Source organism: Malaclemys terrapin, chromosome 2 (assembly GCF_027887155.1).
Source record: "Malaclemys terrapin pileata isolate rMalTer1 chromosome 2, rMalTer1.hap1, whole genome shotgun sequence".
Taxonomy (NCBI): domain Eukaryota; kingdom Metazoa; phylum Chordata; order Testudines; family Emydidae; genus Malaclemys; species Malaclemys terrapin.
In genome coordinates this window covers 166,888,504-166,910,905 of record NC_071506.1, presented here as the reverse complement: position 1 = coordinate 166,910,905, position 22,402 = coordinate 166,888,504, and positions in this window count along the sequence as shown.

The following is a 22,402-nucleotide window of genomic DNA, read 5'->3' as shown; positions in this document are numbered from 1 at the left end:
ACAGTGGTGGTTTTTAATTTTGACAAATATTTTGTCTGGCTGAAAAATGAAGTTGTATGGAAAACTGATTCCTCCCCCCCCAAGAATATATATTTGATAGGTTTTTTTTCTTCTTCAAATTTTTGACAGATACCATCAAAACAAACTGAATATTATCGTTTCAAATACAAATTTTCATTTTGTTTCAACTATCAAAAATTTAAATGTTAATTTTTCATCTATTTGCTCCCCCCACACTTTTTGTCACTGAATTCAATAAAATTAATGTCTAGATTTTTTTACACTTTTCCCCTTCCCCTCCTTTTTCCACATTGTTAACTTTTCAAAAATTCTGCAACTGAAATGATTAAAGTGACAAGAGGAAAAACTAAATTCTGTAACTCCTACACTGTAACTTTTCCAAAGTTGGAGAAATTCTGAAAATTATTTTTTAATATCCTCATTCTAGATAATTATAACAGTCATTTGTGATTTTTTTTTAAAAATCAGCTTGAGGAAAAGACTGTGACGATTTGAGGAAATCTGTCTATGAAACATAAATTATGGTTGATATTATTAATTTATTCTTATGACAATTACTATATCATGGAATGCTTCTATGTTTATCTGTATCCACCAATTACTACAAGGCTGTAAGCATGTCTCTCTCAGACTAGATACAATGGAGAGCTTTAACCTTAATGACTGCTCTTTTACCTTCAAGAGGTATTCTAAAAAGGATGGCTGGAGCTGTGAGAAGTACTTCCTTCAACTTGTCTATAAGGGGCTGGGGTTTGGAGAATGGAAAATTGTCAGCAAGAGAACAAAGGAACCAGGTGTTGTTGGTGGGACATATAAACTAGAGAGACTTCCTGAGTCAGGAAAAGGAAGCTTTGGGCAAAAGAGAGGAAGGGCATGAGCCAGCCAAGGTTAGAGAAAGTTTGATGGGCTAGTGAGGCTCCATGATTAAGACAAGCCATTTGCTGCAGCAAAGGGACCCTAAATTCCTCCAGAGGACTCTGACCTCAGTCCAAATTGCTCTGGAATGCTGAAGAAACTGAGGCAGGGAAATGCATATACAGTTTATTATTTTTATATAGATCTATGCTTTTCTTGATCCCGTAAGTAAAGAACAGTTGTGTTTCAGAATCCTGTATGAAGTCTGTCTGTGTGTTATCTGTAACACCTGGCTGCCCTTGAAGTTCACCTGTGGACTCAGACCACCCACAAAACGAGTTCTGGGACAGGGTTATAGTTAAGTTATGGGAAAGTCTGAGGAGTCAGTACTGGTCCCCAGGGTTAGGCACTTGGATCATCAGTTATAGCTTTCAGGAGGAGGTGCTATACAGAGGGTCTACACCCCAAGAGTGTGCCTAAAGGCCCCAAGACACGGGTAGTGCCTGGACTCAGTTCAGACTCCAGAAGCTTAACACAAATGGAATCCAGCAACTGGATCCCCTTCACAGCAGTTTGGTGCGTGCCCAAGAGGGGGTGTTTGATGGATCTGTGACTGAGATTGAGTATGGAAAATTCGTACCAAATAGTTAAAGTTTGTCAAAAAATGACTGAAACAATTGAAAATAGGATTATAATGGAAAGTGGTAAATAACTTTAATATAGATGTGTCTATCATTCAATCTTTATATATCTGTGTCTGCAGGGCCAGCACTTCCATTTAGGCGACCTAGGCGGTCGCCTAGGGCACCAGAATTTGGGGGGGCGGCAATTCGGCCGCGGGCGGTCCTTCCGCGCTCCGTGTCTTCGGCGGCAATTCTGCGGCGGGTCCTTCACTCGCTCCAGGACCCGCCGCCGAAGTGCCCCGAGGACCAGGAGCACGGAAGGACCCTCCCGCCGCAGAATTGCCGACGATGACCAGGAGTGAGGAAGGACCACCACCTATGGCGCCAAAAACCCTGGCGCCGCTCCTGTGTGTCTGTGTCTGTCTTCCATCTAGGTAGATATGCAAACATATTCAAGCGATACATTGTGTATCACTTAGGCTTTTCTGCTCACATAAAATACCAGACAAAAACCTCAAAGACAGAGAAATTAACAGTTAAGTTACCCAACAGTGCATATCCTATACTCTTTCTCCTGAGATGTGCACCTCACCATTAGCACAATCACTGTACATTGCAGACAATGAACCAGAGCCTTAACTCCGCCTCAGTAAGAAAGCTACCCTTCCAACACTACCTGCCATAAAGTCTCCCCTCTTCACCACAAACATCAACCTCCCCTCCACACACACACACTCTGCCCCTTTGTGCACATTTCCAGGAAAACATGTCTCCTTAGGTTTGGGGAACAGGTGTTTTATTAATTAGAAAGACTACTTACATAGAATCATAGAATCATAGAATATCAGAGTTGGAAGGGACCTCAAGAGGTCATCTAGTCCAACCCCCTGCTCAAAGCAGGACCAATTCCCAGCTAAATCATCCCAGCCAAGGCTTTGTCAAGCCGGGCCTTAAAAACCTCCAAGGAAGGAGACTCCACCACCTCCCTAGGTAACGCATTCCAGTGTTTCACCACCCTCCTAGTGAAATAGTTTTTCCTGATATCCAACCTGGACCTCCCCCACTGCAACTTGAGACCATTGCTCCTTGTTCTGTCATCTGCCACCACTGAGAACAGCCGAGCTCCATCCTCTTTGGAACCCCCCTTCAGGTAATTGAAGGCTGCTATCAAATCCCCCCTCATTCTTCTCTTCTGGAGACTAAACAATCCCAGTTCCCTCAGCCTCTCCTCATAAGTCATGTGCTCCAGACCCCTAAACATTTTTGTTGCCCTCCGCTGGACTCTTTCCAATTTTTCCACATCCTTCTTGTAGTGTGGGGCCCAAAACTGGACACAGTATTCCAGATGAGGCCTCACCAATGTCGAATAAAGGGGAACGATCACGTTCCTCGATCTGCTGGCAATGCCCCTACTTATACAGCCCAAAATGCCGTTTGCTCTTGTTGCCAAGAAGGCTCACTGTTGACTCATATCCAGCTTCTCGTCCACTGTGACCCCTAGGTCCTTTTCTGCAGAACTGCTACCTAGCCATTCGGTCCCTAGTCTGTAGCAGTGCATGGGATTCTTCCGTCCTAAGTGCAGGACTCTGCACTTGTCCTTGTTGAACCTCATCAGGTTTTTTTCGGCCCAATCCTGTAATTTGTCTAGGTCCCTCTGTATCTGATCCCTACCCTCTAGTGTATCTACCACACCTCCTAGTTTAGTGTCATCTGCAAACTTGCTGAGAGTGCAGTCCACACCATCCTCCAGATCATTACTAAAGATATTAAACAAAACCGGCCCCAGGACCGACCCTTGGGGCTCTCTGCTTGAAACCGGCTGCCAACTAGACATGGAGCCATTGATCACTACCCGTTAAGCCCGACGATCTAGCCAGCTTTTTATCCACCTTACAGTCCATTCATCCAGCCCATACTTCTTTAACTTGGCGGCAAGAATACTGTGGGAGACCATATCAAAAGCTTTGCTAAAGTCAAGGAATAACACATCCACTGCTTTCCCCTCATCCACAGAGCCAGTTATCTCATCATAGAAGGCAATTAGGTTAGTCAGGCACGACTTCCCCTTCGTGAATCCATGCTGACTGTTCCTGATCACTTTCCTCTCCTCTAAATGTTTCATAATTGATTCCTTGAAGACCTGCTCCATGATTTTTCCAGGGACTGAGGTGAGGCTGACTGGCCTGTAGTTTCCCGGATCCTCCTTCTTCCCTTTTTTAAAGATGGGCACTACATTAGCCTTTTTCCAGTCATCTGGGACCTCCCCTGATCGCCATGAGTTATCAAAAATAATGGCTAATGGCTCTGCAATCTCACCCGCCAACTCCTTTAGCACCCTCGGATGCAGCGCATCCGGCCCCATGGACTTGTGCACGTCCAGTTTTTCTAAATAGTACCGAACCACTTCTTTCTCCACAGAGGGTTGGTCACCTTCTCCCCATGCTGTACTGCCCAGTGCAGCAATCTGGGAGCTGACCTTGTGCGTGAAGACAGAGGCAAAAAAATCATTGAGTACATTAGCTTTTTCCACATCCTCGGTCACTAGGTTGCCTCCCTCATTCAGTAAGGGGCCCACACTTTCCTTGATTTTCTTCTTGTTGCTAACATACCTGAAGAAACCCTTCTTGTTACTCTTAACATCTCTTGCTAACTGCAACTCCAAGTGTGATTTGGCCTTCCTGATTTCACTCCTGCACGCCTGAGCAATATTTTTATACTCCTCCCTGGTCATTTGTCCAATCTTCCACTTCTTGTAAGCTTCTTTTTTGCCTTTAAGATCAGCAAGGATTTCACTGTTTAGCCAAGCTGGTCGCCTGCCATATTTACTATTCTTTCTACACATCGGGATGGTTTGTTCCTGCAACCTCAATAAGGATTCTTTAAAATACAGCCAGCTCTCCTGGACCCCTTTGCCCTTCATGTTATTCTCCCAGGGGATCCTGCCCATCTTATCTCTGAGGGAGTCAAAGTCTGCTTTTCTGAAGTCCAGGGTCCGTATTCTGCTGCTCTCCTTTCTTCCTTGTGTCAGGATCCTGAACTCGACCATCTCATGGTCACTGCCTCCCAGGTTCCCATCCACTTTTGCTTCCCCTACTATTTCTTCCCTGTTTGTGAGTAGCAGGTCAAGAAAAGCTTTGCCCCTAGTTGGTTCCTCTAGCACTTGCACCAGGAAATTGTCCCCTACACTATCCAAAAATTTCCTGGATTGCCTGTGCACCGCTGTATTGCTCTCCGAGCAGATATCAGGGTGATTAAAGTCTCCCATGAGAACCAGGGCCTGCGATCTAGCAACTTCTACTAGTTGCCAGAATAAAGCCTCGTCCACCTCATCCCCCTGGTCTGGTGGTCTATAGCAGACTCCAACCACGACATCACCCTTGTTGCTCACACTTCTCAACTTTATCCAGAGACTCTCAGGTTTTTCTGCAGTTTCATACCGGAGCTCTGAGCAGTCATACTCCTCTCATACATACAACGCAACTCCCCCACCTTTTCTGCCCTGCCTGTCCTTCCTGAACAGTTTATATCCATCCATGACAGTACTCCAGTCATGTGAGTTATCCCACCAAGTCTCTGTTATTCCAATCACATCATAGTTCCCTGACTGTGCCAGGACTTCCAGTTCTCCCTGCTTGTTTCCCAGGCTTCTTGCATTTGTGTATAGGCACTTAAGATAACTCATCGATCGTCCCTCTTTCTCAGCATGAGACAGGAGTCCTCCCCTCTTGCGCTCTCCTGCTTGTGCTTCCTTCCAGGATCCCATTTCCCCACTTACCTCAGGGCTTTGGTCTCCTTCCCCCGGTGAACCTAGTTTAAAGCCCTCCTCACTAGGTTAGCCAGCCTGCTGGCGAAGATGCTCTTCCCTCTCTTCGTTAGGTGGAGCCCGTCTCTGCCTAGGACTCCTTCTTCTTGGAACACCATCCCATGGTCGAAGAATCCAAAGCCTTCTCTCCGACACCACCTGCGTAGCCATTCATTGACTTCCACGATTCGACGGTCTCTACCCCGGCCTTTTCCTTGCACAGGGAGGATGGACGAGAACACCACTTGCGCCTCAAACTCCTTTATCCTTCTTCCCAGAGCCACGTAGTCTGCAGTGATCCGCTCAAGGTCATTCTTGGCAGTATCATTGGTGCCCACGTGGAGAAGCAGGAAGGGGTAGCGATCCAAGGGCTTGATGAGTCTCGGCAGTCTTTCCGTCACATCGTGTATTCTAGCTCCTGGCAAGCAGCAGACCTCTCGGTTTTCCCGGTCAGGGCGGCAGATAGATGACTCAGTCCCCCTGAGGAGGGAGTCCCCGACCACCACCACCCTCCTCCTCCTCTTGGGAGTGGTGGTCGTGGAACCGCCATCTCTAGGACAGTGCATCTTTTGCCTTCCAATTGGTGGAGTCTCCTTCTGCTCCCTTCCCTCAGATGGGTCATCTAGTCCACTCTCCGCATTAGTACCTGTAGAGAGAACATGGAAACGATTGCTCACCTGTATCTCCATTGCTGGTGTATGGACGGTCCTCTTTCTCCTTCTGGAGGTCACATGCTGCCAAACCTCCTCACAATCCTTCTGTCCCTGCTGCGCCTGCTCTGAATCTTCAGAACATTGTGGCCGTAGAAGCATCTCCTGACGTCTGTCCAGGAAATCTTCATTTTCCCTTATGCAACGCAGAGTCGACACTCGTTTCTCCAGCCCTCGAACCTTCTCTTCCAACATGGAGACCAGCTTGCACTTTGTACAGACAAAGTCGCTTCTGTCCTGTGGAAGAAAGACAAACATGGCACAACCTGTGCAGGTTACAGCTGATCGCTCACCTTCCATATCACCGTCCTCTTAAGAACTTCCTCAACTGTTGCAGGAACTACTCAGAGAAACCTGCAGATGAAAGCCTCAGTGCGCTCTCCCCACGCGAGCTCCCAGGCAAACTCCCGCTGTTAGCCTCTGCTGTTCGCCGCTCAGCTGGTTCGCTGCTGACTGCCCTTATATACCAGTCAGGCCCACTCAAGGCCCACCTGGAACAAAGCACTCCCAATTCACACTTTTCAAACAAACAAGCAAGCAATCAAGCACACGGTCAAACTGACCAACTGTCCCAGCAGCAGGCACTCAGATACTCACCAACACAGCCCCCCTAATGCAGCACTTAGCGTACCTCCTCTTGGACAGCTCCCAGTCAAACTCCCGCTGTTAGCCTTTGCTGTTCACCGCTCCAGCCTTGTAATTCATCTTGTAGTATATTTGTTGCTGCATCATCTTGAACGGATTTCACATTTTTGTATATGGTAAAAAGGAGGGTTCAAACAGGACTCTGACATTCTTATACTGTAGTTAAGGTGAAGCTTTAACCAAATATTTCTCAAACTTGTTAAACCACTAGAACAACTTTTTTGCTGAGGAATAGTGTATAATCAGTACATAAAATTACTTTTTGCGTGCTTGACAATCTTACTTTCATATGTCTAGCAACAAAGGATTGAGATGGTGTCTGCATACCCAAATGCAAACCAATTGTTATGATAGGACATGTCTGGAAATATTTAATACATTATAATTTGAGAATGTAGAAAGGTGCAATATGATTCAAATACTGATGAATACTATAAATCAGGACAACAGAAGTGATGCAATGTAACTTCCTCTTATCCTTATTTCTGTTATGCCTAAACTGGAACAGATGTCTCTGCTTTGTAGGACAGTGGGAAAACTGGGGATAATTGTTGGCATGATTGAGGTTTGGAAAATTGCATGTTGTCAGAGGGAATGAGTGTGTGCCTTCACCCAGTGGATATAAAATATAATTTTGTGAAATAAAAATTACACAATATTTCCTTTTTTTACCTGAATTTCAGTACTTCAAGTCTTGCTACAGCATGTACAAAAAAAACCCCCAGCTTTGATTTTTTATAAGAAATGACTTATTTATACGTATCGTTCATTATTTTGCACATCCCAAAGCCACTAAAATAATCTGACCCTTTGCTGAAAGCAACAAAATTGCACGTCCATCTATAAAACACTATTTTGCTTGGGGCAATACATCTTGAGCATGTGTACAGCAAATCTCAGTGCATTTTAATATTAAAAATTTAAAGTCTGAGAATGGACTCATCTAGCTCCCAGGCCCTTACTTCAGGCATTGAGGGGAGTTTAACGTGTTAAAAAAATGTAACCAGAAGGAAAAGTGTATGTAGGTAAAGGAGCAAAATATAAAAGTGATGTGATTTATGATGTACATGAAGGACAACAAGTATCAGAGGGGTAGCCGTGTTAGTCTGAATCTGTAAAAAGCAACAGAGGGTCCTGTGGCACCTTTGAGACTAACAGAAGTATTGGGAGCATAAGCTTTCGTGGGTAAGGACCTCACTTCTTCAGATTCATAGACTCATAGACTTTAAGGTCAGAAGGGACCATTATGATCATCTAGTCTGACCCCCTGCATGCTGCAGGCCATAAAACCGTCCCTACCCCTTCCCTGGACTCTGCTGTTGAAGTCCCCAATCCTGTTTTAGGTGACTTCAATCGGCAGAGACCCTCCTGCTAGAGATCCCTGCCCCATGCTGCGGAGGAAGGCGAAAAACCTCCAGAGGCTCGGCCAATCTGCCCTGGAGGAAAATTCCTTCCCGACCCCAAAAATGGCGATCAGTCAGACCCCGAGCATATAGGCAAGAGTCACCAGCCTGACCCCTGTCAGCCATTATACGATTTACCTACCATTGTTTGGTTTTCCTTGACTACTATGTTTTACCATTAAACCATTCCCTCCATAAATTTATCTAACTTAATCTTAAAACCAGACAGGTCCGTCGCCCCCACCGTTTCCCTCGGAAGGCCGTTCCAATATTTCACCCCTCTGACGGTCAAAAACCTTCGTCTAATTTCAAGCCTGAACTTCCCCACGGCCAGTTTATATCCATTCGTTCTCGTATCCACATTAGTACTAAGCTGGAATAATTCTTCTCCCTCCCTTGTATTAATCCCTCTAATATATTTAAAGATAGCAATCATATCCCCCCTCAGCCTTCGCTTTGTCAGACTAAACAACCCAAGCTCCTCTAGTCTCTTTTCATACGACAGGTTTTCCATTCCTCTGATCATCCTAGTGGCCCTTCTCTGCACCCGTTCCAGTTTGAGTTCATCTTTTTTAAACATGGGAGACCAGAACTGCACACAGTACTCCAAGTGAGGTCTCACCAGCGCCTTGTACAACGGGAGCAGGACCTCCTTATCCCTACTAGATATACCTCGCCTAATGCATCCCAAGACAGCATTGGCTTTTTTCACCGCCACGTCGCATTGTCGACTCATAGTCATCCTGCGGTCTACGAGGACCCCTAGGTCCTTCTCCTCTTCCGTTACTTCTAACCAATGCGTCCCCATCTTGTAACTAAAATTGTTATTAGTCATCCCCAAATGCATTACCTTACACTTTTTACTATTAAATTTCATCCTATTTCTGATACTCCAATTCACAAGCTCATTCAAGTCTCCCTGCAGGATATCCCTATCCTCCTCCGAATTTACAACGCCTCCCACCTTCGTATCATCCGCAAACTTTATCAGCCCACTCCTGCAATCGGTCCCGAGGTCAGTTATAAATAGATTAAATAAAATGGGTCCCAAAACCGAACCTTGAGGCACTCCACTAGTAACCTCCCTCCAACCCGACAGTTCACCCTTTAATACGACCCGCTGCATTCTCCCCATTAACCAATTCCTTATCCACCTCTGGATTTTCATATCGATCCCCATGTTTTTCAGTTTAACCAATAATTCCTCATGGGGTACAGTATCAAACGCTTTACTGAAATCCAGGTATATTAGGTCCACCGCATTTCCCTTATCTAATAAATCCGTTACTTTCTCAAAGAAGGAGATCAGATTCGTTTGGCACGATCTGCCCTTCGTAAAACCATGTTGTAATTTATCGCAATTGCCACTAACCTCCAGGTCCTCAACTAGTTTCTCTTTCAGAATTTTCTCTAACACCTTGCACACTACAGATGTTAAACTAACAGGCCTGTAGTTACCCGGATCACTTTTTTTCCCTTTCTTGAAAATAGGAACCACATTAGCTATTCTCCAGTCTAACGGGACCACCCCCGAGTTTACAGATTCATTAAATATTATCGCTAACGGGCCTGCTATTTCCCGCGCCAATTCCTTCAATATTCTCGGATGAAGATCGTCCGGTCCTCCCGACTTAGCCCCATTAAGGCAATCAAGTTTTGTTTCTACCTCGAATACGGTAATCCCCCATCCCGAATGCCCCTCTGTAGTGGTGCTAGTATCCCTAATACCTTCATTGGCCTCATTAAACACCGATGCAAAATATTCATTGAGATATTGCGCCATGCCTAGATTGTCTTTAATCTCCTCTCCGGCAATAGTCTTCAGCGGTCCCACTTCTTCTTTCTTTGCTTTCTTCCTATTTATGTGGCTGTAAAACCTCTTACTATTGCTTTTAATTCCCCTCGCTAGGTCCAACTCTACACGGCCTTTGGCCTTTCTCACTCTATCTCTACATTCTCGGACTTCACTAAGGTAAGTTTCTTTACTAATCCCTCCCCTCTTCCACTCTTTGTACGCTTTCTGTTTTTTCCTAATCACCCCTTTGAGTCGGTCGCTCATCCAGCTCGGTCTAAATCTCCTGCTTTGTAATCTTTTTCCCTTTTTTGGAATGCAGGCCTCCGACAGCTCATGCATCTTTAACTTGAAGTAATCCCAGGCTTCTTCTGCCTTTAGATCCCTTAATACGTTTGCCCAATCCACTTCCCTTACCAGTCCCCTTAATTTGTTAAAATTGGCCTTTTTAAAATTATAAACCCTAGTCTTTGACTTAATTCTGTTACTCCTCCCATGTATTTTAAACCGAATTAGCTCATGATCACTGGAGCCCAAATTGTCCCCCACTAGCACTTCCTCAACGAGGTCCTCACTGCTTACCAGAATCAAATCTAAAGTGGCCTCCCCCCTCGTCGGTTCAGCTACCACTTGATGAAGGAATTGATCAGCAAGCACATCTAGGAACATCTGAGCCCTATTATTACTACTAGCGTTTGTGCCCCAATCTATATCCGGGAAGTTAAAGTCCCCCATAATTACACAGTTTCGATTAGTAATTACTTCTCTAAACACATTAAATAGTTCCTTATCCATATCCTGGGTCGATCCTGGCGGTCTATAGCACACTCCAAGCACTATCCCCGGAGAGGCTCTAGTAGTCCTATTACCCAGCGTGAGTATTGCCCAGACGGACTCTGTGTTATCTAATCCATCCACTATTATTTCTTTACAGCTTATTTCACTGTTGACATACAATGCCACCCCCCCACCTTTACCTTTGTTCCGGTCTTTCCTAAACAGCGTATACCCCTCCATACCTGTGTTCCAGTCGTGACCGTCATTCCACCACGTTTCTGTTATTCCTACGATATCCGGTTTCAGCTCTTGGACCAAGAGCTCCAATTCCTCCATTTTATTACCTAGGCTTCTCGCATTGGTGTATAAACACCCTAATGTATGTCGTTTAGCCTGTCTCCCATTAGTAGCACTATATGTTGCGGGCCTCCTTGCGCCCGTCCCCCCTGTCCTTCCTATGTCCAATCTCGTCTCCCCGGCTATGTCTCCTCTCATTTTACTCACCTTTTCCATACTGGAATCTGGCGTGGAGATTAACTGTGCATCTCCCAACCTTCTCCCCAAACTTCCTAGTTTAAAGCTCTTTTGATAAGATGAGCCAGCCTCCCTCCCAGAAGTCTATTTCCTTCCCTACTCAGGTGAAGCCCATCCCGCGAGAACAGGTGTCTGTCCCCAAAAGCCTCCCAGTGGCCATACATCCCAAAGCCCTCCTTATAGCACCACTCCCTTAGCCAAGTATTTATTCTCACAATCCTATCAGCCCTTTGCTGCCCTTCCCTCGGAACGGGCAGAATCCCACTAAAGATAATCTGAGCCTCTATCTCCTTGAGCGTCTTCCCCAGCCTGGCATAATCTCCCTTGATTCTCTCTAACGAGAACCTAGCCGTGTCATTCGTTCCCACATGAAGGATTATCAAGGGGTTCTTACCTGCTCCTTTTAGGATCCTTTTCAACCGCAGGTCCACATCGCGTATCTTTGCGCCCGGGAGACAGCACACCCTTCTGTTCTCCGGGTCCGCCCTGGTCACAGGCCTGTCCAATCTCCTCAGTAATGAGTCTCCAATTACATACACCTGCCTTCGCCTGGCAACAGTGCCATCTAGTAATCTAGTCTCTAATCCCTCTAGTCCTGACCTGAGCCTGTTCCTATCTTCCCTAATGCTCCCCCTTATGCCTTCCTGAATCCTCCCGGGGCCCAGAATTGGTGCTGTCTCCATCAACTCCTCCCCTCTCTCTCTCGGACTAGCCGCTCTTCTCTTCTTCCTCACTCTCCCACCTTCAGCCGCCACCTGCTGCCCCTCCACCTCGCTATCCAAACACTCGAACCTATTCCTGAGTTCTATTCCCCCCTCACTGGCCCTTCTTTTCCTTGGCCTGCTTCTGACAGTCACATGGTTCCACCTCCCATGCTCTCCCCCTTCCATTCCCCTATCACCCTCCTCTGCCTCTACCTGCGCCGCAGGGCGTTCTCCTTCAGCCCCTCCTTGCCTGTCCTCCATCAGCTGCTCAAACCCCCGCCTAAACTCCACCAGGGTATCTACCTGCATCTCTAGCCCCTTAATCTTTTCCTCCAGTAACACTATCAGGCGACACTTCATACACACATACCTGTGTTCCGGCTCCCCTGCTAGGACCATATACATACCACAGCTTCCACATGCAGCCATCTGCATTCTGTCTGCTGCTGCTGCTTGGCTCATGCCTGCTGGGCTCCCTGCCCACGGCGCCTGTGGACTCAGAGCACACACCACACCGTGCCCTCCTGCCTCCCCCCTTACCTCCCCCTGCAAACTCCCTCTCAAACTCCCCTGTTAGCCGCCCTGTTGGCTGCCTCCGGTGCCGCTGCTCGCAGACATCTGAAGAAGTGAGGTCCTTACCCACGAAAGCTTATGCTCCCAATACTTCTGTTAGTCTCACAGGTGCCACAGGACCCTCTGTTCCTTTTATGAAGGACCACAAAACTTGTAATTCTGTCACAGGAATGCAGTCATATGTACTGTTTACTATCATTCTATCATAATTGGGCAAATCTTGTCTGGCAATTGTATCTTTGAGTAAACTGCAAAACTCATGGGCTGAGGGGGAACACGGGATCAAATTTTTCTACCATATTTCTGGCTTCTCTCCAAACCACAGGCCCATCCTACAAGGTGTTTACCTCTGCATGGATAATTCAGAGTGTCCTGTACTTTTATTGAAGCCAACTGGAGCCAAGATTTCACAACCTCTTAGGAACAGGCTCCAGTACAGATGCCACTACACAGACCTCACATGACTGCCACCAAAAAGAGAGCTTTTTCTCAGTTGTGGCCTGCAGTTTGGACGTGTGGTTTGTCGATTTCAGTGTGAACACTGACTGTTGGAGCAAGGGGCCTGTGACGGACAGCTTTATTTAGATGTATGATTTATAGCTAGTTTTAAACTTCTGAGCCCCTTAGTAACATTACTATGGGACTGTTTCTGCAAGGTGTTGAGTAGTGCCTGTTGTGAGGGGCTGCAAGCTCTCAAATCTCATTACCATAGTTTAAATTGGAGTTCTGAAAGGTTCACTTCTATCTATCCATCTATCTTAGGGCTCTATACTGCCACCCAGTACAATAGTGTCTGAGCACTTTCCATGTAGTTTTTGTAAATTACCATATTTCCTTCTTAACCCTCCTCACACTTATCTTCCTGCTTTTCAGAGTTCTGCCCCATGCTGCCATGCAGCATGGGCCTTTGTGCACTGACTGGGCTGGGAGCTGGGGGTGTTCAGCATCTCTGTAAACAAAGCCATTTTTAGTTTGACTCTCAACTACAGGCCATATGATGCTATACTATGATAACATAGGTTTTTAAGAGGAACTCCACATTTAAATTAGTGTCTAAAAACTGATTGTTGGATTATGTCCCTGTTCATTTATGTCTGAAAAATTTGGCCAGATTTCTTCTCTCTAGATACTCTTAGATTTGGATAATCTGCAAAGTTTCTTGTTTAAAATTAGAGAAGCGTATAAAGTGCAAAACTTTCTCATGTTCATATTTGTCCTCCTTTAATGGAAAAGGAAACAAATTACTTGGAAAATAATTTTTAAATATTTTTGTATTAATTTTTCTTTACATAAAGAAGGAAAAAGATAGCATATGTTATTCTCTCTTAATGCATATTGTAGAATACTATGTTATATAGATTCATAGATTCATAGACTTTAAGGCCAGAAGGGACCATCATGATTATCTAGTCTGACCTCCAGCATATTGTAGGCCATAGAACCTCACCCACCCACTCCAGTAATAGACCCCTAACCTCTGGTTGAGTTATGGAAGTCCTCAAATCATGATTTAAAAACTTCAGGTTACAGAGAATCCACCATCTACACTCAAACCTGCAAGTGGCCCATGCCCTATGCTGCAGAGGAAAGCGACAAAACCCAACAATCTCTGGCAATCTGACCTGGAGGAAAATTCCTTCCTGACCCCAAATATGGTGATCAGTTAGACCTTGAGCAAGACCAACCAGCCAGACATCTGAGAAACAATTTTCTATAGTAACTCGGAGCCCTCCCCATCTAGTGTCCCATCAAGAGCCGTTGAAGATCTTTGCTGCTAGCAGTCACAGATTGCCTACATGCCATTATAGGCAGTCCCATCATACATCCCCTTCATACATTATCAAGCTCAGTCTTAAAACCAGCTAGGTTTTTTGCTTGCCCCCACTGGTGCCCTTGGAAGGCTGTTCCAGAACTTCACTCCTCTGATGGTTAGAAACCTTCATCTAATTTCAAGCATAAACTTGTTGATGGCCAGTTTATATCCATTTGTTCTGGGATCCACATTGATGATTAACTTAAATAACTCCTCTCCCTCCCTGGAATTTATCTCTCTCATGTATTTCTAGAGCGCAATCATATCTCCCCTCAGCCTTCGTTTGGTTGGCTAACCAAGCCAAGCTCTTTGAGTCTTCTCTCATAAGGCAAGTTTTCCATTCCTCAGATCATCCTAGTAGACCATTTCTGCACCTGTTCTAATTTGAATGTATCTTTCTTAAACATGGGAGACCAGAATTACATGCAGTATTACCGATGAGGTTTCACCAGTGCCTTGTATAATGGTAGTAACACTTCCTTATCTCTGCTGAAAATACCTTACCTGATGCATCCTAGGATTACATTAGCCTTTTTCACAGTCTCATCACATTGGTGGCTCATAGTCATCCTGTGATCAATCAATATCAGTCAATACACCAAGTCTTTCTACTCCTCTGTTTCTTCCAACTGCTAAGTCCCCAGCTTATAGCAAAAATTCTTGTTGTTAGTCCCTAAGTGCATGACCTTGCACTTTGCACTATTAAATTTCATCCCATTTCTATTACTCCAGTTTTCAAGGTTGTCCAGATCTTCTTGTATGATATTCTGGTCTTCCTCTGCATTGCCTATACCTCACAATTTTGTGTCATCTGCAAATTTTATTAGCATACTCCCACTTCTGTGCCAATATCATTAATAGAAATGTTAAATAAGATTGGTCCCAAGACCAATCCCTGAGGAACTCCATTAGTAAACTCTTTCCAGCCTGATGAAACCAGACAGACCATAAGAACATAATAGCAGACATACTGGGTCAGACCAAAGGTCCATCCAGTCCAGTATCTTGTCTTCTGACAGTGGCCAATGCCAGGTGCCCCAGAGGGAATGAACAGAACAGGTAATCATGAAGTGATCCATCCCTTGTTGCCCATTCCCAGCTTCTGGCAAACAAAGTTCTTACCTCAAATTTCTACCCTTGACAAATAAAGACAAATCCAATAACAAATTCATTTCTATACAAGCAATAAGTAGTTAACTCTTTAACTAAAAAGATAATTCCCAGATAAAATTAGAAATGCATAATGAAAGTTGAACTTAAAAGAAATCCAAATATATTAAGCTATGGAAATGCGGAATTTGCCTTAAGGTCTGGGACTACAAACACTAGAATGCCTTAATCATAATCATGGTTATTGAAGGGCAGAGTTAAGGTCATTTGGATACCCTAACTATGCATTTCCTTACCTTAACATATTTGGATTTCTAGAACTCCCTTAAGTATTAATTTTATGGGTTTATAATGCTTGTTTTGGCAATAATTCCAATTTATCCCTGTAATGTATTCTATTCTAAATTACCGATATGTAACCTCAATCTTAATTCCCTTGCAGTTTTTTCTGAGATTTTCCTGTTTTTTGTGTGTGTCTCAGAAAAGGAAGAATGCAGCTTCCCTTGTCATAATGACAGTCTTTTCTGTCTGCACTAGGCAGGACACTGACTTCTACCTGAACAGCCCGAGGTAAGAGGAGTAACCAGTTGAAATTATTTATAACCTGACCAGCTCATTTAGTTTCAGCCTCTGAGGCCCTCAGAGTCTAACTGACACAGCAATAATGGCCAGCGAACTTTTGATCCAATTAATTATTAATGAGAGGTTTGCTTAGCAAATAAAGGGCCTATTAGATTAGCTGATTGTCTTTCTTTCATAATACCAGAGGTCAAGATTTTTTGACTGAAAGAAAAGTATACTGTGTACTCTGTTTAAATTAACCACATGCTCACAGGTGTTGAGTAAAGTTGATTCAAGAAAATAGTCAATGTAGACATCTGTCTGTAAATATTAGGATGCATTGGATATTCCTCAATATGCTCTGATGGAATTTTTATCATATAAACCTCCATCTGTCCCAGAAGTATTGTATTAACACATCTTTCTCTTCAATCTGCTTTCCTTCAGTCTTACTTCAGTACAGCATACCCTTTTAATTTTAATAGATTTGATTTATGATACAGAAATTCTCAATCAGTTTCAGATTACTTAATTATTCCTATATGTTAAAGAGTCTCAAATTATGTTTTCAGACACCATTCCTCTCCATGGCATTCCTGAAATTGTCTCTGTTTTTTAGAGGAATACATGCTTTTGGCACTGACTAACGAGAAGTGCAAGGTGGGGGACTAAATTCTGCTTCTAGTTGCACATCTGCAAATCTAGAATACTATTAAGTCAATCAAACTACTCCAGATTTATACCGGTGTAATACTGGCATTGAAAGATATGTATATCAGCCCTAACGCAGACACTCTGCATGGAAAATTTCAGCCTGAAAAGTTAAAATTTGGTGACGTTATAAGCAGAGGGAAGCAAGATATTAAAATGGAAAATGTTGGGAAAGTGTGACTATAGGCAGTGCTATCTATCTATACTTAGGGTCAGATTCTGTCACCTGTACCCATTCTGAATAGAACCTTACTTTACAACTGGTCCCACTGAGTACAAGTGGCAAAATCAAGCCTTCAGTTTCTAGTCAGCCCTTTTTCAGAGAAACTCCCCTTGAAGTCAATAAGTAAAATCTGAGTAATGACCTCAGAATATGGCCCATAAGTAAATAATTATACAGAGCCTAATTATGATCCTATTGAAGTCAATGGCAAAATTACATTGGGAGCAGGATCAGGCCCTTAATAAAATTAAATAATTAATTAATGATATATAAAATAGATAACAATGACATTTATAGAATACTATAATATCATTATATAAATAAAGAACAGTTACAGATTAGCACAGGGAAAAATAAATTAAGTATAAGTAGGTATAACAGACACATTTCAAGATAAGATTCAAATGAGATGGAGAATCAAAGAAACAGAGAAATACAGGAAGTTTATTCCAGATTACAGGAGCTGAGCAGACAAAGGTTCTCATAACTGCAGATTTGAGATGATAAACAGGGATACAAAGCAGATAAATTGAATAACACAAGAACAGCCAAATACAGTTGTAACACTGTCTGCAGCCAACTTCAGCACAAACCATTTTCCAACTTCTTTAAGAACCACACTATATATTCTGTAGAGGGGTAAGACAGCACGGCTGGAACATGGTATTTGACAGTATATTTGTCAGTTGTAACACTTTAAGAAGGCCTGGGACTCTGAAACCATAGTAAAATTGTACTACTTACAAACTCTTCTGTAAAAGCCTTCCTAAGAAATCATCACAATGCCTTCCTACATTAATCTCCGTTCTGCAGATCTCATTTAATTCCATATAGAGTCTTTTGGGGACACAGACATACACTTTTTATGTTTGTAAAGTGCTATGTACATTTATGTTGTTTACATAAAAATAATATAAAATAAGAATAAAAATCTTTTTCAAAAATAGTTGTCAAGCACCATTATAAAATGATTCTGCTCCGAATATAAGCAGGGCTTAAGTTTTGTGGAAAGTGAAGCTAATTCTATACTAGAGAATTGAGTATAACTCTTCAGAGTTTCAGAGTAGCAGCCGTGTTAGTCTGTATCCGCAAAAAAACCAGGAGTACTTGTGGCACCTTAGAGACTAAACAAATTTATTAGAGCATACGCTTTCGTGGACTACAGCCCACTTCTTCGGATGCATATAGAGTTTTTAACCCATGCATTTTCCAGAATTGTATTGCTGATTGTACAGTGTTTAAATTTGAAATTTCCTCTAGAATAAGATTTTTAAAGTTAATCAAACTATTAATGCTTTCTTCTTTTTCAAATAGCATTCAGCCAAATTTTAATTTTCTACTGCAAGCTTTATGGCAGCTGTAGAGAAAACATGACTGTCAGTAAAATTCACACTCATTCTGTAAACCAACATAGAATTGCTATTTTATCATCTCCAGTACATGAGGAGTTATTAACTTTTCCTTTTTTACATTAAAAACTAGCAACAACAAGAAAAAACGTAAGTGTGATATATTCTGTTTAAATTAGTGTTTTGTCATTAAAATTTGGTTTGGCTTCTCCCCAGCCCTCGCATCAGCATGATATAATCTCATAATTAAAATGTCTAATTTATTTCCTTGTGTTCTTGATGTTATTGAAATTGGCTAGAGCTCTATTAGAATGGATGCCAAAGCCTTAAAAGGCACCAAACTAACAAAATATTTTGTCTCATTTTCTTTTTGTTTTTTCATTAGACTAACACAATCAAATATTTCACCTACAATCAGAAGGAAGATTAATCACACCACTAAGGGCTTCATAGGATGACTGCAAAGGTGGTTTCTTTATCTTTATAAACATAAAAGTTTTGAAAATCAACATCATAAAAAGAATGGTATATTTTAACATGTGATTTATTCTTTAAGGGCCCAATCCAATGAGGTTCTGAACAGCACCTGGGAATTGCCCAGCACCTGTATCTTAAATGTCTTCTACAGTGAAGAGCTAAAACACTACAGGACAGATTAATACTTACACAGTCGTGGGTTAGAGCGTGAATGAGAATAATTCTATAGCCTGTTGCCTAGGTGGGGGAAGACCCCAGATCCAGTCCCCCTGCTCCAATGGCTATTTAATTGTTTATACACAGTAGAACAGCTTCGAGAGGAGAGACTCAGAGCAACCCATATCAAACTATCCCACAGTCCAGTAGTTAAAGAACTCTCCTGAGAAATGGAAGAACCCTGTTTACATCACTTTGCTCCATCAGGCAAAGGGGGGACTTCAACTTGGGTCTCCCACATCCCAGGTGAGTATGCTAGAACTTGTCAGGTGGGCACCTTGTCCTTCTTTGCCTGTATTTTAAATGGCCTCTGATCTGGTAGGCATGCTCAGAGCACACGTAACAGATCAGGCATCGCAGGCAATATAGGCAGGGGAATGCCTATCTTTGTCTGGTTTGACAGTTGCACTGGGGCTTAGACATCCAGACACCTCAAGTGAGGCAGCAGTGCAGGTGCCCAGAAGCAGAAATGGAGGTACCTAGGGAACTTTTTCAGCAAAAATGTAGTCACTGAGTGAAAAGAAGAACAGGAGTACTTGTGGCACCTTAGAGACTAACAAATTTATTAGAGCATAAGCTTTCGTGGACTACAGCCCACTTCTTCGGATGCTCTAATAAATTTGTTAGTCTCTAAGGTGCCACAAGTACTCCTGTTCTTCTTTTTGCGGATACAGACTAACACGGCTGTTACTCTGAAACTTGTCACTGAGTGAGTTTAGGATCCTCAGGGTAAGGCAGCAGCCAAGTAGTTTTCTGAATGTCAGTGGTGCCTAAAGTGACAGATACGTAAGTCCCTCTTTGAATCAAGCCCAGCAATACTTAGAGGATGGAATTCATCCAGGAACAGAGGGTTTGTGAAAGGACCTAGGAATCATTTAAAGATCCACGGTGTGGATGTGTGCTGACAGAAAGGAGAGGGAGGAACAAGGCAGCTGTCCTGTAGGTATTTCTCTGCACCCCTTGAACACACCACAGAGCATGTCTCCTTATGTCCTCCAAAGCCAGGAAACAGAAGGATAGGCCATGGGATTCATGATTCTAACTCACTGAAGAAGTGAAATGATTGAACTGTGGCTACTACAGATGGGAGTAGTAGCCATAAGGGGGCTGTGCTGCAGCCCCCTTCCCTGGATCAGTGGGGAAGTGAAATTCACCCACCCAACACCCTGTGCACTTTCATAAAGCCTGATTAGTTGGATTTTCTGTGGATGAAATAAATTTCATCTTAAATTAATACAATCTATCTTTATTGATTTGTTATTCTGATGCTGTTATAAATTGTGAATGGTATACTCTGAGTAATTGTATAAAAGCTAATCTGACAAAATAAAAAATTCTAACACTTTCAGTTTTTCATGTTGATTTCTTCTTAGATCATTATTCGCTGAAAAATTATTTTTGTTTTTGTTTTTTTAAAACATCTTGTTGAACTTTTTGCAACCATTTTGATCCTTACAGTACTGTAGACGTTCTGTAGTGTCTGGGATATGTAAAACATGAGACTGTAACATACTGTTATGGAAATAACTTTGAAATGAATAAACCTTTCATATTTTTTTTTAAAAAGAGTAATTGCCAAAAGTAAATGCTAAAAACATTTAGAAGTGTATGGTGAACAATCCAATTCCTTCCCAGTTTACTGAATTTATATCGGAATTTTCTTCTGATTGGAGAACAGCCCCATATTGGTATTTATTTTGCTCTAAATTAGCTACTTACTTATTGACCCTAAATAGTTATCATCTCAGCTGGAAATATATTAGAAATCTACTTACCAAACAAATATTCAGCAGAAGATGAATAAAAACATATGGGGAGAAAAAACCCACAAAGTTTGCACTGCCTTTATAACGGAAGGCATTCTGGCAGACAGCCATCTGCACCCGCTGAACAGAGGGATCCTGGGATGACATTGATCGATTTAACAGTAGGAAGGTATTAATGATATTCAGCTCTGATGGCTGAGCCACTTCACACTCATTTGCATTTCCATTCATCATCTCAGCATTTATCATTATGAGGCGAATGCCAGAACTAATTAAAGTCTGGGCTAACAGGGTGACATGGGAGCCCAGCCACTACTTAAATTGAGGAAAACATGGAAACTTTCCAGCAGGAAGTACACCAACCTTACACCAAACCCAATTAACTTAATTCCTAACTAAGCCATTTGAGGCTCCTTCATTTGAATAAGCTAAAAAGCCTGGCTTTCAGTTACACCCTCTTGTATTCTAGTGCTTTCATGACTCAATAACATTGTATTATGTAGCCTTTCTTTTCCCTATAAAATGGGATGTTTCCTTGTTGTGGTATTCTTCTTCTCTTTTTCTCTGGCATATGAAAAACTGATAATCTATCAAATTCTTCAGTATACATTAATTTATCCTGAAGGGACCTCAGATTGTGTGTGACTGTCCTGTTATTCACTATGTAGCAGGCCAGGTATACTCTAAAATATGAAATTTCTATGTAGGTTAGTGTAAGGTACTAAGCTAATTCTTCCAAACACATAAAGAAGCTCTTTTGGGGTGATTTTCTAGCACATGAGCATGAGATTTTCTAGATCCATTCTTCATTGCAGGCCAAAACTTGCTTGACTTAAGTCCCATTAGTGGAAAAGAGACAACTCACATGAGCAATACAAACAGAGTTTGGTTCTGCATGTAATTAATCTATCAAATAAAAACATCTCAAAGAAAGATGTGTGGATACTGTTTTAAAATTATGCACAATATTGTTACTTTCAACCAGAAATTAAAAACAACAAACAATTGAATTATTTTCAAACAATATTGTTTTCAAATCTAATAAATGTTGAGCTTTTTTATAAAATGTTCTTCCAGCAACCATAATAATGGAAGATTTTGGGTAAATCCTTCTGATCCCCAAGGCAGTTTGTTTATAGCAGAATATCCCTTCTGCAGGTGCAGGCTTCCTTCTATCCTTGCACACAAAGGATGACACAGATACCAGATTCAGCAAGGTTTTTAACTTTAAGCATATAATTAGAACCATTGGCTTCAGTGGGATTCCACCTGTGCTTAAAATTAGATATGTGCTTAACAGGGCCGGCTCCAGCTTTTTTGCCGCCCCAAGCGGTGAAGCGGAGAAAGAAAAAAAAAGATAAAACCACGATCAGCGGCACTTCAGCGGCAGCTCTACCGCACCACTTCATTCTTCGGCGGCAATTCGGCGGCGGATCCTTCACTCTGAGAGGGACTGAGGGACCCGCTGAATTGCCGACGAAGACCCGGACGTGCTGCTCCTTTCCATTGGCCGCCTCAAGCATCTGTTTTCTTTGCTGATGCCTGGAGCCGGCCCTGGTGCTTAAGTACCTTCTTGAATCTGGACTCACATCTGGAACAAGGACTTCAGGACTTAGCCTAGAGAGGCAATAAGAAGGATATATTTTAATTATCCTTACTTTCAAGGAGGTATCAGTGAGAATGTCAATTTAAGTTCAGATACATGTACTTGCTTCACAGTGTATTATGTATTAAAGC